Raw genomic sequence first — 7156 nt, forward strand, 5'->3', positions numbered from 1 at the left:
AGTTTGCCATTGCTCAATAGCAGGTAGCAGATGGCTTCGATACACAACATGGTGATATTTCCATGATCAGTATTTGCGTAATCTTCCTGAGATGTCACTGTTTTCATCGTTAAAGACCATGTAAAATACGTACTCATATTACGCCCACCGATTCAGAAAGTTTAGTCTGGCATTCACTAACATCCTTAAGAAAAAGCAACTCCATCTCTCTGACGGCTGTTGTTTTGCAGTGTCCAAGCTCTTGCCAGGGAACTTAACCTAACCTACTCTTTCTGCCCAGATTACATTTGAATTACTAACAACAACCAGCCAAAAACGTCGCAGGCCTCTGGTGCTGAAAGAATCCTTCTTATGTGGCGATCTGCATCATCAATTACGGATGCTGTTAGTCATTTCTTTCAGGATCTCGTGCGAACTATCCTTTCACACTTGCTTACATATGGAACTTCATCAGAGGCCTTTTCGATCTCCGATTAAACCACTTGCTCTGCTTTGCCTCAAATTCATTCCTGATCACATTGACAAAAAATATCATCATTCCCTAAGACAGGGAATACGATCCGTTTAAAAAGAAAACTGTGCGGACAATCTCTAATCAAACGCCATCTTGATCAATCCATGCTTTTTTTAATTCTTCAGAATCAGAAACTGTAAAAAAAAATGTTAAGTTTACTGAATTATAGCTCCGTTTTTTTCTCTGTCTGATTCCGTCTTATACGAAGCAAATCATTTCTGAGTCTCCAGCGTCCCGGTCCGTCACCGATGGTTAACGGTGAGCAATTCTTCGTGCAATTTCTTCTATAACCCTCGCTGTGTTCCAACGTTAGATAGTCACGACTTTATTGGGTACGACCTATACCTAATGAATTCGAAACTGTGTGAATATTCCTGGTCGTCTGCTGCTGTAGCGCATCCACTTCCAGGTTTGACGTGTTGCGTGTACCGAGATGCTCTTCTGCAGATGGTCCTCAATCCCATGCATTCAAATTTTAGATGCTGATCTGTAATGTGGAACTAAAGAAAGTTCTCCCGGTGTCCAAATACACTACACACACACTCGCTCTCTCCACAGATGTGCATGATCCTATTGTAATGGGTTCTTCAGACTGGAGTATGTCAGTCTTCGAGGCTTCCGGAGCACTCGTATTGGCTAAATGATCTGTAACAGGAGTGATCACAGTTATTTAGATTTAGCCTCGAGAGACTCGCTCTTGGCCTCCTGTTAAAGTTTGTTGGGTTCATTTTGATTGGCTCACGGATTCAGTGTTTATTGTCTTTCTGATGCTGCTGCCAGATTAGCACTAATGGTCGAGTCCCATTTACTTCTGACAGTGTTAACGGCCCTGATACCAAAATTATTTTGGATTAATTATGAGCAAAGACTATATCAGTGTTCCTATATCAGAGTATTTACTAATTTTCCTCCTCGACTATTGGGGTGAAGATAGCGCAGTGAAAATGGCTCCGGGGCAGTATTTGTTGTATGTTTGCTATGTCAGAAATCTAGGAGAGCGGCTGCGTCACGAAAACTCCATTTTCCACCAAAGTGCTGTTCCTTAGAGAACGTGTTAAGGAGCTGGAGCTGCCCTTGGATGACCTCCAGCTCATGCAGAAGACTGTGAGGGTGAAATAGAGGTGCAAACTCATCCTTCTGTTGTCGGGGGCAGGTATCTGTCAGTATAAGTTTAAGGAAGGGAAATAGGCCGCTCCCCTCACTAATAAGACTGCCACTGATTACTATTGAGGGGGATGAACTGCCGCGGGTGGGGAAGGCGCAGTCACCGTGTCTCTGGCTCTAAGTCTGGGACTGTGGCTAAGAAAAAAATAACGAAGTTGACGAGGACTGCAGTGGTGTTAAGAGTTTCCATGTGTTCCACTAGCATTTTGTGTGTGTTGTTGTTTGTATTTCCAGCATCTGCAGATTTCCTCGTGTTAGTAGAAGAGGGACGTAAATTCTGCGCGCTCGGTGGAGACACCCGGACGGTATGTTGCCTCCCAGGTGCGAGTGACATGTATACATCCGATCGGGAATACGGCATTCCAATGGGGGAGTTTGAGCAGCCAGATTTCAAATAGCAAATATTGGAACCAATCACATATCTATGGAAGTGATGAGGTCCTTATGAGCTATTTTAGCTGGCGAGGTGAAATGTTGCGAAGCAGGATCTCTGGGCTAATAAATCTCTGAGTTGGTACTCATGCAATCGCCAGTGAGGAAAAGACCAGGATGGTTTCGCGGAAAACTGCGTGAGCGAGAAACTGGCGCAAAGGGGAGGAGATCAGATTTCTTGATCACTTGGGATCTCTTCTGGGGAAAGTACTACCTTTACAAAAGGGATGAGTTCGACCTGAGCCCAAGGCCCAACAATATCCTTGCATGCAGGGTTGTGATAGATGTTCGGGAGAGTTTACGAGCAGGAACCGTGTATCGTGAGACTGCAAGCAAAAACAGCTGATGATGGGGCAAACTGTTAGTCAATGGGATGAGATGCGATCTAAAAGAATGTGAACATTGCAAAGTGTGATGACGATGGGATTAAGGAAGTGGTCTATAAATTAGAACAGGGGATAGAAAATGCATTCCAAAGGGTCAATGTTACATTTGAATGCAAGCTGCAGAACGGAACAGAAAGAGTTGTAGCACAGTTTCCAATTACAAATTCGACGTTGTGGGCATAGCTGAATCATGCCTGAAAGAAGGTAATAGATGTAGGATTAATATGCAAGGATACTCAGTATATAAAAAAGACAGGCAAATAGTCTGCAGATGTTGTGGTGGTAAAACGTCAAATAAAATAGCTAGTAGCTGTATGGAATGAGCTTCCAGTAGAAGTGGTAGAGGCAGGTTCGGTATTGTCATTTAAAATTAAATTGGATAGGTATATGGACAGGAAAGGAATGGAGGGATATGGGCTGAGTGTGGGACAGTGGGACAGTAAGTGTACGCGTTGGCACGGACTAGAAAGGCCAAGATGGCCTGTTTCAGTGCTGTAATTGTTATATGATTATATGGCTAAAGAGGTGACATAGCATCGTTATTGGTCCAACTAAGGAACTGGAAGGCTAGAAAGCCTGCGATAGGGGTTTTCTAAAGGTCTGCACACGGCAGCAAAGATGTGGTTTACAAATTACAACAATTCACGTCAATAGGTCAATATTACGATAGTTTCTGTGGTTTTCAATATGTAGGGGACCAGTTATTCTCGACTGGGTGCTCTGAGGGAGACGGATGGGGGTGGTGATATGGCATCACATCTGAGATACTGCATGTCTAATATATAGGTCTGATGTAATATCATAATACACCACGTTAACTACTCGCAGAGACAGATACTCAGGAGTTCTGCACGGTGTTGACCAATAGCTGATGTGGATCATCTCAGCGCCACTGGCCGAGCATTACTAGGATTATCTGTCATTCTACCATTGTCATCTTCATCCGAAACAAACTGTACAGGCTGAATGGAAACGCTTGTCATTTGTAGTGGATAGTGTCTACGTAGATTTGTAATGGGTACATTGTATTAGTCAAAGAGAGGATGCGCTCCTCCTACAGATACCAAACAAAGTATGAAATCCCACGCAAGTCCTAATCACCACTCTTTAGAGCTTTCGGACACCCGGGTGCCGCAGAAATGGGGAGATACACCAGAAACGTGGATCCAGTAGAGATTCACTTCATGATTGAAGCATTCTAAGGAAAAGATCTGTTGTTCGTTTGATCTTTAGCATTTCTCAAAACTTCCCGCATCTCTTTTAAGCACAGTTAAGCTCGTTTTATGGACGGTCGATGCATGTTTGCGATATTAACTCCTCCAGAGAAGCGAATATGTTTTAATCTCTCACAATAATTGCTGATGAAAGCAAGATGTGATACTAACTCTGAGATTTCCTGCCCAGATACTCAGAAGTTTCTATCCCACTCAATCTCCCTGACTCCTAATGGCCGGGACCTTATTGGTACGCTACGGGTTTAAGTCTGATGCAAACAATTTTCACATTTGTGCTGCACAGCGCCCTGAGAGTCAGACACATTTTAGGAGTCATTGACTTTGTCACTTCAGCATTTCCTGTCAGATTCTTCTCATGTTCAGATACTCTTGCAAACAGCGCCCTTTCAAATACATGCAGTCAGTCTATGTGTGTCAGCCAATCTCATGCATTTACCACCGCATTAATTAGTGATGTGTACGTTGTATTATATAGTATTTTCTTGATATTTATATTTATTGTGTTTTCAAAGCTGCCGCCTCGGATTCGAGTAATAATCGTTTTGCTCTGCATTTCGCTGTTTGTCTGATGAGTGACAATACTTACGCTTGAGATTTGTCGGGCTGGAGTCACAGCGAGTTACAGAGTGAAAACAATGCCGAAAACACACAAATGGAACAAAAGTTGTCAGTTTTCCAGTACATTTACATATCGGTGCCTCTGGGACTAGACTATTCAATGAAAATTATTCAACGAAATTAAATTGAACGCTCCTGCGTGATCTTCTAATTTACGTCTCATGGTTATTATTCCTCGGAGAGGTAATATTCAACAACTTCACAGTTTGCACACAATATGGGTGGCGGAACAATTTTTCTAGTTGCTGGTCCAGTGATGTCATTGACTGGATACGAGTGGCTGGATCAGGCGATGATGAGGGAAGGGTGATATCAGACATCAAAGCTTAGAACATCATAGTTAATACTTTTACATGAGTATGCAGGGACGTGACACAAGATCGTGACAAGGAAGAACTCCTGACTAGCGTAGACTCCTTTCCTACGCTTTCTTTTCTTTGGCTGTTCGTTGTATGTTGGGAATGGATGTTTCGGGGACAATTAGTAGGTGTACAAACAGGTTTTCGGCTGTGTAAATTCACGTGTTTTAATTGATACAATACGTACAGAATCTGTCTGTGCCTAGCTCATCATTGTTACAAAGGGTTAATTCATCACACAGCATAAATTGGTGTCAACGTCGACAACACTTCGTGCACCAAATGGCCTTTCCAATAATTTACATAATGTTAGCCTTTTCAATAACGCTTCAGAATATCCGCAACTTTAAAAACTCCATGTACTAGCTAATGCGCCACTAGATTAAAGTGACGACTGATCGACTGTTTTTTTCACGGTTCTGGTTGCATTGAAGTATTTGTAATCAGGCAGGAAATGTATTCGTATGTATGTAGACCATTATCCACTTCGTTACTCTGATTTTGGCATTATTTTGTATAAAGTTGGTTTCACTTTATGGCATCACTTACCTGGAACTTCCACCAATACTTATTCAGTCCGTCAGCCATTTCATTACCCCCATATTACTACCTCTCGAAAATCGCTCTCCATCAGTCCATTATACAGTCTCATCTATCTCCTGAGGATGTGACTAAGCACATTGAAAAACGTTGAGCTGTAGATGTTGTGTATATGGATTTAGTAAGGCAATTGATAAAGTACTCCATGCAAGGCTTATTGAGAACGTAACGAGGCATGGGATCCACGCTGCTTTGTGGATTCAGAACTAGTTTGCCCACGGAGGATGCCGATGATCAGTGGTGTGCCTCAGGGGTCTGTTCTGCGACTCATACTCGTTTTGATTAAAAGAAAAATACCTGGATGAGCCAGTAGAGGGATGGCTTAGTAAATTTGCTGATGGCACAAAGGTTGGTGGTGTTGTTGGTAGTGTGCAGGCCTGTCAGAAGTTATAGCGGGATATTTGTAAGATTAGAAATGGACTGAGTAATGGCAGATGAAGTTCGCGGTGGCTCAGTTTGGTAGGTCAAATATGATGGCTGAATATAGCATTAAAGACAAGACTCACGGCATTGTGGAAAACAGGTGTATCTAGGGGTCAGTGTCCGTAAGACACCCAAAGCTGTTACGCAGGTCGACTCTGTGGTTAAGAAGGCATACGTTGCATTGGACTTCATCAATCGTGGGATTGAGTTTTATAGCCTAGAGGTAATGTTGCAGCTATAAAAGTCCCTGCTTAGACAACACTTGGAGTACTGTCCACATCTCTGTTCGCGTCACTACGGGAAGGATTGGAAACCATAGAAATGATGAAGATCCGTTTTACGGGGTTGTTGCCTGGACTGGAGCATGCCTTATGGGAATAGGTTGAGTGATTTCGGCCTTTTCTCCTTGGAACGACGGATGATGACCTAATAAAGGTGTGTGGCGACCCACTTTCTGCGCAGGCGAATCGGCTCACAAATAACCAGCGCGCGGGGAGAGACTTTGGTAATGCACCTCTGACGTCATTTCCACGCGGAGAGGGCGGGCGTTACTGATTAAATGCCAGAGCCGCGAAGGTTGAATAAACTAGTTTCGAAACGACTTACCGACTGCGTGTCTTGTCTCTAGCTCTGTATGTCGATACATTGGTGAAACCGACGTGAGGCTGTGGCCAGCCTGTTGGTAACGCAGCTACACCACACAACTGCCTACCACCCACAGTCAAACGGACTAGTGGAACGCTTGCACCGTCAATTGAAGTCGGCTCTCATGGCCCGCCTGCGAGGACCTAACTGGGGGGACGAGCTTCCCTGGGTCCTGTTTGGAATTCGCACAGCGCCCAAAGAGGATCTGCACGCCTTGTCGGCCGAGTTGGTTTCCGAAGCACCCCTGAAGAGTTCATAGCAGCCCCAAGGAGGAAAGAGGAAGAACCTGCAGCAGTCCTGGACAGACTACGCAAAAGGCTCGGCAATCTGGCCCCCGTACCGACTTCACAGCACGGATGGACCCCGACCCAAAGACCTGCAGAACTGTAAGTTTGTGTTTGTATGAAGGGGCGGACACATGGCACCGCTACAGCGGCCGTACGAGGGGCCGTTCAAGGTGATCAACAACAAAGGGTCCACGTGCGTTCTGGACATTTGGTGGAAGCAGGGGATTTTCACGTTCGAGTGACTCTAACCAGCCCATGTGGCCTTGGCGCAGCCGGTCGAGGTTCAGGCACCTCCCAAACGGAATATAGAGGAAAATACAGAGGTAGACCTCCCAAACGGAGGCTGATCCAGACTATGGACATTGGGGGCTGTATCGCCGGTCTGGTCACAGAAATGTGGCGACCCACTTTCTGCGCTGGCGAACCGGCTCACAAACAGCCAGCGCGCGGGTAGAGACTTTGGTTATGTACATTTGACGTCATATCCGCCCGG

The sequence above is a fragment of the Hypanus sabinus genome, unplaced genomic scaffold (assembly GCF_030144855.1).
Source record: "Hypanus sabinus isolate sHypSab1 unplaced genomic scaffold, sHypSab1.hap1 scaffold_651, whole genome shotgun sequence".
In the NCBI taxonomy this organism is placed as follows: Eukaryota; Metazoa; Chordata; class Chondrichthyes; order Myliobatiformes; family Dasyatidae; genus Hypanus; species Hypanus sabinus.